This window comes from Camelina sativa, chromosome 11 (assembly GCF_000633955.1).
Source record: "Camelina sativa cultivar DH55 chromosome 11, Cs, whole genome shotgun sequence".
In the NCBI taxonomy this organism is placed as follows: domain Eukaryota; kingdom Viridiplantae; phylum Streptophyta; class Magnoliopsida; order Brassicales; family Brassicaceae; genus Camelina; species Camelina sativa.
The window spans coordinates 33,500,017-33,510,041 of record NC_025695.1 but is presented as its reverse complement, the minus strand read 5'-3'; the positions used below and the strand labels follow the sequence as shown (position 1 = coordinate 33,510,041).

Here is a 10,025-nt window from a genome sequence, read left to right as displayed (position 1 = left end):
GTGTTTGGTCCAGAGCGTCCAGGACGAGTACGTTGTGTTGGTCGTGGACCCACACCTTCAAAATTAGGAAAACGCTCAAATGTGGCTAGAGCAGATGTAGAAAATTCTGAAATGGTTGTTCAGCTGAAGGGAAAAGTGGAAGAGTTAGGAACTCAGGTAAAGGCAATGAGTACGTTCATCCAACAAATACTTGATACTTCAACCGGTGAACAGGTAATATACACAATTTAATAATCTAAATTATTTTATTGTAAATTGATTATATAAAACTAATATAATAATTAAACTAAACGTCCAGGCAACTGTATGGGCCACAGCTTTTGCTAACATACCTAATCCAGCATTGCTAAACATATCAAATGTACCTAATCCCCAGGTAAATGGTATTTACGTATGTATTCATTTCACAGATACTAACTATTTAGATGATAAACTAATCTGTTTTCTATTTTATTTTTCTTAGGAAGATGATGATGGTCTTGATAGACGATAGTGATCATAGTCAACACAGAAGTTTATCCAAATTTCTTAGCAACTTTGGTTTATTTTGTTTTTATGCATTTGGAAAACTTATTAGGATGATTTCTGTAATTTGCTTTCCAGTACTTTAATTAGTAATTTCAGTCTTGTTTTTATTTTATTAATTATTTCATATTGAATTGATTTTCAAATAATTAATATTTTAAATAAAAATCTTATTGGTGCTTTTATATTCCTTTATATTCCTTTCTAGCACCATCCTGACAGTTGGTTAATACTTTTGTAGCAAAAGAAGGAAGAAAAGTTGCGTTTTAGAATTTTAGTTTTACTCTCTTTTTTTTTTTTTGGATTATACTGGTTATTATTTCGAAAAAAAATTGTACTTAACTTAAAGCCTTTTTAAATAATACTGTTTCCGATCCATTATCAGGGAAACGAGCTATTTCCCACCGAGAACTATCATATCTAGCTAGATAGAACCCGAACTTTGACCACAATGTAGATATCCCCGAGAACAAAGTTTGATTCTTATTTCTCTCTGAAACCAAAGTTCTATACTTATATCTCCCAGAATTAAAAGTTCGAGATCTAAATACCCGCAATCCTTGGTTTCTACTGGTTTATTGCTTACTTAACCGTCTATTAAAAAATCAATTTGACCAACCTAAACCTTATATTTGACCCGACTTTTTCGTTTTGACCCGACCAAACTCTTGTCTTCCCCAAATTCCCATTAATTAGAAACCCTAAATATAACCATGGGAGCAAACGACTCTAATGGCACAGCAAATCGAAACAACTGTGGAACTGAATTGGCTCTTCGTCTTCCTAAACTCCATCCCGGTGGGAACTAAGAATATCCCTCCTTCATCGAGCCGATGCAATTAATATAAGAAGAGAATTGGAAGGCTAAGCTTGCGGTTGTGCAGTGATTTTGGGTAACGATGGATTAGGTGACAACATGATTTAGGATTTGGAATTTGATCAGTGGGATGAAAGTGGCGGTGCAGTGATTATGGCTGAAGAGGGAATTGGTGCTTTCATCGGCGCTGGGGAAGTCATAACCGTCGGAGATGGTGGTGGAAAGGTGATTGATAATCGAGGTTTTCACTAGTTTTCAACAAAACCAATGGCGATGAAATCTTTGGTCGCTTTAAATATTTGATCAGAGGAGGAGAAGCAATGAATCAAATTGTGTGTGGTACGAAGTGATTAGCTCTCCCTCTGTTTTTCAAACTCGATCTTCTCTTCTTCATTAGATTATTGTAGCCTTTTGCAAAGGAAAATTTGTAACCTTTTGCAAATTCATAACTTTTTTACTTTGCTGAAAATTTTCGTTTTGTAAAAGAGCAAACATGATTTGTTCTTCTTTTTCTTGAGAAAGTCAATTATACTCAATACAATTATTAAAGCTTACGGTGGAGGCATCGTTGCTGTAAATTTCTTATGCCAAATCAATTTTAGGGTTCTTATGTTTTGAAAATTGGGGATTTCTAGGTTTATTAACTAGCGGATCGGAATTGGGTACAGAATCGGGTCTTTAATTGGTTTAACTTAGGGTATATTTGGTTTACTTTTGGGTCTACAATCCAAACCGATGCAACTCAGATTTAGGGAGATATAGGTATAGAACTTTGGTTTTGTGGAGAAATAGGAATCGAAGTTTGTTTTCGGGGATATCTACATCGTGGTCAAAGTTCGGACTCTATCTAGCTAGATATGATAGTTCTCGTGGAGAAATAGCTCGTTTTCCCGTCCATTATCCATATAGTCCCAGGCACGGTTTTACAAAGTATCATAATTATCTCCAATTCTCCATGAACCTTCTCTCCACGGTTCATAGTACTCACCTCTCTCTCAAGTACTGATCTTTCTTAAAATCATCTTACTAACACTATTCTGTTCGAGCTCACCAAATTGAATTGAACCAATCTGGATATTTCCTTTAATGAATTTCATGGGAAAGTCCCACATTCTAGGAACATACATTGGTACCAGCCTCGGCGCTGACCCAATGCAGAGAGTGCATTTGCACAATATCTAACCCAAATTCAATTGTTTTTCTTTTATTTTTACTCTAATTATTATAAAATCTGAACTGAATTAATAAAATTATTTACATTTGAATCTAAAATTAAACATATGTCGTCTTTCTTCTTATTTTTTGGCAACTTTAAGTTTTCCTCAAAATTTGGTAAGTAATTATAATATTTAATAGGTAAAATTTTTATTTTTCTCCTAAAAAATCGAATATTCAGTGACTATCGCACCGGGTGTAGCCGATGTTTAAGCCGACCCTGATTGGTACTAGGATCTTTGTATCTATCCTAGCATGTTCAATTAACCTTATGCAGTTGTAATACTTAAGGTGTCAATCCAGTTGGGAAACTTTACTAATAATTGAGATGCAATCAAGAAATCACAAGTCGAGTCAATTCAAAGAGGGGTTTTATATCTAACAATCCTATAATGATCAAAATGCAAAACGTAAATGAGTCAGAGAACTAGAAACGGAAATGTATGACAAGAAGTGAACAAGAATAAGTGAAACCGAAAACGATTCTAAGCATGAACAACCGAAACAATCTCAGGAATGTAATATCAATCAAAAAGATAGAAGTCCTAAGGATGGGAGTAATTGATGTCGATGGAGTATCCTAGTCTACAGAGTGTTTATCATGCCACAAGCAAACTATCCCTAAACAATGAACATCACGACTTAGCTAATCTAATCTCTTGACAGAAGCTACTCAGACTCAACCACTTCCAAACCTAGCTCTCGCTAGAGAAAAATGATAAAGCAGGCATGACAAACAAGTTCATTCACGTCAACAAACATCCTAGACAACTAATCTCTTATGCTAGGAATGTAAGTCTCTGGCACTAGTTCGTTAGACATTTCATCGAACACCTTTTGGGTGTGGAAATGTCTAAGACCTAGTTCCAATTGATCAGAGAGAAACTAGTATTTCTAACTCTAGTCCAGAAGGGAATCATACAAATCAAAGCTTAAACACCCTACATCCTAAGATCCTCCACCTAGTCTATCCCATCCCCAAGAACTCTAACACTACTCGGATCTAGAAATCATTATCAACGACACAAACTCAGAAAACATTGAATCCAGCATCATTAGATAGATAAAAATGGGAAGAACAATTTTGTAGAAGAAATCAAATGCAAAAACTGAATAAACTCAAAGATGTCGGATTGCAAAGTCTGAGAACGTTTTAGGTGGCTAGGTAAAACCTTAAGGTAAAGAACAAAACGAGATAAAAGATGTCTGAGTAAAAACTTAACAAAATGTATTTATAGAAAAACATGGAAAGCCCTAAAACATAAAACGACAAGATAGAGCGTCGGTTCGGGAATCGGGTTGTCCAATTTGCGTGTCGTCAGTTCTGGGAGTGCGTCGGTCAAGATGGGTCGAGTGGAGGGGTGTTGGCTCGAGCTGGGTCGAGTGGAGTGGTGTTGGCTCGACCCAGAGTGATGTTGGCTCGAGCTGGGTGTATACATATCCACTAAAATGATGATAACTATTGAAATACACCTCCGATTGGCTTGAAATAAATGGCATTGGAAATATGACTTAATTACCTACAACTTATATGAAGACGTCGAAAGCTGAATCTCAAGGAAAATTCTTCACTGGACTCGATCAAAGAGGTGGAAGAAGTCGGATGACTGGCGTTGTCGGTCGAGCGGGATGACATCCATTCCAGGCATGATGGATCGTGTGGTATGCTGGTGCTTCTTCCTGGGAGCGCGTCCAAGTTGCATGTCGGTCGAGTCACATTGCTTCTCTCCGGGGAGCGTCGCTCGAGTCGCATGACGTCCATTCCGAGCATGCTTGGTCGAGCCGCATGTCTCAACCTCCATTCGGTTCCAACAGTCTGGACATCTCCTAAACACCTGAAATAACTCCAATATGCAAGATGTATGCAAGACCAATGCAAAGACTACCTAGATATGCATATTATGCAAAAGAGACTAAAAACAATGCAAAACAATAAGTTAAGAGAACAGAATGAATAACAAATGCATGATGAAAGAGTGTAAAATATATACATATCAACTCTCTCAAACTTATTCTTTGCTTGCTCTCAAGCAAATAACAAGAACAAAGTATGGAAGAGAGGTTTGAAGATGGGGTCTCAGAACCAAAAACATGTTGAATAAAATAGTTAGAATCAAGGTCCTTATTTTTAGTTCTATGATGCATGGTGAAGGAACTTTATTTAAAAACTTTTGACAAGTTCATCACAACCTGAAATGATTCTGATCTTTAATCTACACATACAATCCTATCAATCATTCTTTTTAACATTCATTAACAGAGAACCGTGAATATGCAATGTCGTTGAACTCATTTGGCTAGGGTGAAAGGTTAGGGACGGAAATGGTCTCCTTCTCAAGTGGTTTTATCAATACATAATAAGGTTCTCTCATGAAAAGGAGTTGAGCTTAAGAGAAGGCTACAGGTTGAAACCAACTGATACATACAAGAGCAGCCCCCTGTCTACCCAAAGGTCCCCAAGGAAACTCGTCCTAATATTTTAACCCCGAAGTTGGTCCTATCTCTATCTTTCATCAGAAACATCATCTCAAAGTCATTCACTTACTCTTTACACTTAGTATTAGGAGTAGTTCACTTCTTATCATTCTAGTGGATTGGGAAATCTTTATTATCACTATGGTAATTTTTCTTTTCTTCTAAGGACTCTAGACATCTTAAGCATTTTTACTTTCTTTTCTTTGTCTAATCTTTTTATTTTATGCCCAAAACCAATAACTCTTTTTACTTTGCTCAACTCAAATCCTTTACTAGACTTGTAAACTTTGAAAACACTCCCCCTCCTAAAGACTTTCTACCCTTTACTTTCTTTTTACTCTTCACTTTTCTGCACAAATCCATACCCAATACCCAAAATCGAGTTCTCACCTAGTCCTACTAGTCCGGATAACGCGAACTAGAACTACACAGGATCCTACTCTTGTCGGTTAGAACCTAACACTTTCTAACAAGCTCAACTCGGAAAAGGCCTGACACTCAAGAATACAATTGGCTTGAAAGAATGGTTTGTTAAGGGTGCGAGGAACTGTTCCAAAGATGGGAATCAGCTACTTGGATTGACAAGGGTGGTAAAAATGTGAAAGACAATCCAAGTATGTATATGGTATCCATGAGTTCAACTTCAATGCATAACAGGATAATTGCAAGTCAGGATTAGGTTCAAGTAGATAGGGAATGATATCAATTCNAAAACATGCTTCAATCAAGACTAGAATGCAATTTTGAGAATTCAAAACCTGGTTCAGTCTTACATTTCAAGTTCAATCAACAAGCATCAAAGAACTATTAACAAGAGCCTTGATCCTATCCTATTGAATCCAGCATGCTAACAAGGTTACAATCATCATCAACCCCTATGCTAAATGCAACAACCCTATATGAATAACACTAGACTCAATCCTAATATGCAAATGCAAACTACATGAACACTCTGTTTTTGTGGAAATTTTTGAAATTTTCAAATTTTTTTGGTTTTTTCTATGCAAATAGATGGATGCAAACTCAAACATGATATGATGCAAAAAAATTGAAATAAGAATCACAAAACACAATATCAGATACATCATCTCAAACCCTCTGCCAAACTTAAATTACATAGTCTCCTGTGTAAGAAAAATTTACAGAAGGATTTAAGAATCAAAACACAAACAATGCATGAATGAAATTGTAACATCCACGAACCAATTATTGGTTTTCTGGGGTGGGTGTCGATCGACACCAATGTTATCTGGTTCGATCAGATTGATTTAATCGTCGATTTTGGTCAGTTTGGTTTAGGGAAAACAACAGAACCAGACTATTAAGTGGGAAAAACGACCTAGGTCGTGTTTTGGTGTTTGTCTCGCCGTTTTTAGAGAACACAAAGAGAGAAAATTGTTCTTGAGGTTCTAGAGAGAGATTGTGAGATTTCAAGGCTTTGTGGGTGAGATCTTGTTGTGGGGGTGAGGATTCAAGGCTAGGAACGTGTGGGAAGCTTGCTGGGAGTGTGAGATTCTTTCATTCTTGGTCAGAATCTTCCTGCAGAGAGGTGAGTGCATGACCATGGCTAATCTAAGCCTTTGAGTTCCTTGTTCTTGCATGTTTGTTGTTGTTTTGTGTGTTTTTCTTGCTGGGATTGGTTGCTACAGGTTCCTATAGATGTTTTCGGCTTGGATTTTGAGTATTAGACGATTTGGTGGAGTTTTGGGAGCGAGATTCGACTCTTGGCTTCGTGCAGATCGCAGTTGGAGAGGTAGTGTTGATCGACATTGTGGGGTAGTGTCGGTTGACACCAATGCCAGTGTCGGTCGACACTTGGCTGGTGTCGGTCGACACTTGGCTGGTGTCGGTCGACACCTCCCTTCCAGCGAGATGATGTTTGTTTTCCTGGTTTGTATGTTTTGTTTGTTGTTTGTTTGTAACATTGGAATCACTGCTGCTTGTGTGTATAGTCCAGTAGATGGGAGGATTGCCTCACTGAGTGTTTATCAAATACTCATGCATCTCAATATGTGTTTGTGATGCAGGTANGATACATCATCTCAAACCCTCTGCCAAACTTAAATTACATAGTCTCCTGTGTAAGAAAAATTTACAGAAGGATTTAAGAATCAAAACACAAACAATGCATGAATGAAATTGTAACATCCACGAACCAATTATTGGTTTTCTGGGGTGGGTGTCGATCGACACCAATGTTATCTGGTTCGATCAGATTGATTTAATCGTCGATTTTGGTCAGTTTGGTTTAGGGAAAACAACAGAACCAGACTATTAAGTGGGAAAAACGACCTAGGTCGTGTTTTGGTGTTTGTCTCGCCGTTTTTAGAGAACACAAAGAGAGAAAATTGTTCTTGAGGTTCTAGAGAGAGATTGTGAGATTTCAAGGCTTTGTGGGTGAGATCTTGTTGTGGGGGTGAGGATTCAAGGCTAGGAACGTGTGGGAAGCTTGCTGGGAGTGTGAGATTCTTTCATTCTTGGTCAGAATCTTCCTGCAGAGAGGTGAGTGCATGACCATGGCTAATCTAAGCCTTTGAGTTCCTTGTTCTTGCATGTTTGTTGTTGTTTTGTGTGTTTTTCTTGCTGGGATTGGTTGCTACAGGTTCCTATAGATGTTTTCGGCTTGGATTTTGAGTATTAGACGATTTGGTGGAGTTTTGGGAGCGAGATTCGACTCTTGGCTTCGTGCAGATCGCAGTTGGAGAGGTAGTGTTGATCGACATTGTGGGGTAGTGTCGGTTGACACCAATGCCAGTGTCGGTCGACACTTGGCTGGTGTCGGTCGACACCTCCCTTCCAGCGAGATGATGTTTGTTTTCCTGGTTTGTATGTTTTGTTTGTTGTTTGTTTGTAACATTGGAATCACTGCTGCTTGTGTGTATAGTCCAGTAGATGGGAGGATTGCCTCACTGAGTGTTTATCAAATACTCATGCATCTCAATATGTGTTTGTGATGCAGGTAAAGGCAAAGTGTGATCGTGGAATCAAGGCAATGAAGAGGAGGATGTTCTAGGGACTCGATTGGTTATTGTCTGGTATTGCTAGGTTGCTAGAGTTGGGTCATTAGAAACATTGCTAGGTTGTTGGTTCTATGATTCATGTTGGTTGAATTTTTTATATTGTTTATGTTATAATTATGGGATTATTATTGGATATTTATTGGATATTGGTATTAGTTATTTCCGCTGTTGATTGTGATTGTGGTTAGGTGGCTAGTGGGTATGGGACCACTAGTTGAGTTTATTTATTATTATTATTATTATTACTATTATTTATTATTAAAAAAAAAAGGTCGGGTCGTTTCAGTTTGGTATCAGAGCCCTTACGGTTCTAGGTTTGGGTTCACTAGGCTTTGTGTTGTAGATGTTTGGGATTGCATGTCTTGATTGATTATGTGAGTTAGTCAATTGTGTGTGGCATGGAGTCCTAGAACATCCTCTTCGAGCTTACAGTGTGATTCCACGATGAGTTGTGGTTTTTGTTTTTTTGTATTATGTTAAGATTGCTTGTTAGCCTCTGTTCTTAGAAGTGCAGTGGCTAAAGGTGTTTGAGTTTTTGGTCTTGGACGGGGACGTGGTCATGGTCATGGTCGGCGGGTCCCGAGGCCAGCGAGTGTGTGGTCCAGAGTTCCACAAGGAGGTACGTCAGAGGGTCGCAAGCGTATCAGGAGGGACCAGAGGTTAACCGGTGAGCGTGCCGGGGGTGCTGGGAACCCAGGTGTGGGGTTGCAGCAGGTGGAGCCCAGGATCGAGATGATCGGTTGGCGGATCTGTTGGCGTACTGTTGGAGCGGTTACCGAGAGGGGTACCAGTGCAGGCTCAAGTTGTACCGCATGTGTCAGGGTGCAGCCGAGGGCTGTGGTTGTTGAGGACTTTCCATCTTATGTTAGGATGATGGAGCAGTGGTAGATGACCAGTGCGAGATTCTTCGCAAGAGGTATCAAGCCTAGAGAGGCGGATAGGGGGACATTTGTAGTTGGAGCAGATATATCTCTGCTTGGTGGGTAATCCAGTTGGATATTAGAAGTTGAGTGGGCAGGTGTAACATTGTAATGTTATACTCGTACCACGGGAAGTAACTCTTGGTCGGGAGATGTTTATAGTCGTTAAGTTGTTGCTCCTGAGGGGATGGTGTTTCCCCTAAATACCGATAGCTCGAGGGGCTGGGGCTCCGAGAGTGGCAGAGGGGATGATGTTCCCCTGAGGGGATGATTAGTTCCCCTGATACCGAGATCTTAAGGATTATGGTCCAAGAGTGAGACGGTATAACTCGAAGACGGTGGTCTGAGAGTGAGTTCGGTATGGCTCGAAGGTTGCGACCTAAAGGTGGAAGAGTTGGGAGCAAGCAATGCCTAAGACGTGAGTATAAACATAATGACTGAAGGTAGACCTTGAGAGAGTGATGGTGGTTTAATCTTGGGTTTTGGATGTGTTGACCAGTGGGTCAGGGTTTTATGACCGGAGTGGTCATGAATGTGTGGATGTTGCGCCAGGATTGTGCGGCCGGTGGTGTTGGAGTCCCGGGAAGGGGAGTTGCAGCAGGTATGAGCCGGGAAAGGCATGTTTGTCAGATACATAAGTTCACGAGAAGCCTTCACGGTAGGATAAACTAAACGTTGCGACGATGTTGGATGAAGTTCATTGGAGATGGACAGGGTTGCTAGATTCATGGTTTTGGTAAGCTTGCTGGGGGAAATAAGTCAAGTGGATTGAGTTGGCGGCCTGCAAAGCATTTGATATGGTGAATCGGAATATGCGAACGTATGGTACTTGTTTGTTTTATTACGCTCGTATTGATAATTTGCTGTGGAAAATTGCTAAGCGGAAGCTAATTTTGGATTAAGCCATCTTGAGGAAGTTTTCCTTAGAGTCAAGTTACTAGAGGCTCTTGGACAGGCAAGAGGGGTTGATATTCGGGCGGTGGTGAGTTGTTGTCAGCATACTTGATTATTAGTCTAGTAGAGCTGAAAAAGTAACAAGAGGATTTGTTGAGC

The 10,025-nt window shown here is 39.5% G+C and overlaps 1 long non-coding RNA gene across 1 annotated transcript; it reads left to right on the top strand.

Moving 5' to 3' along the window:
- Positions 11-597, top strand: LOC104725056. The gene is made up of 3 exons (XR_757831.2): positions 11-213; positions 299-376; positions 464-597. It is a non-coding gene; the product is annotated as an uncharacterized LOC104725056 (long non-coding RNA).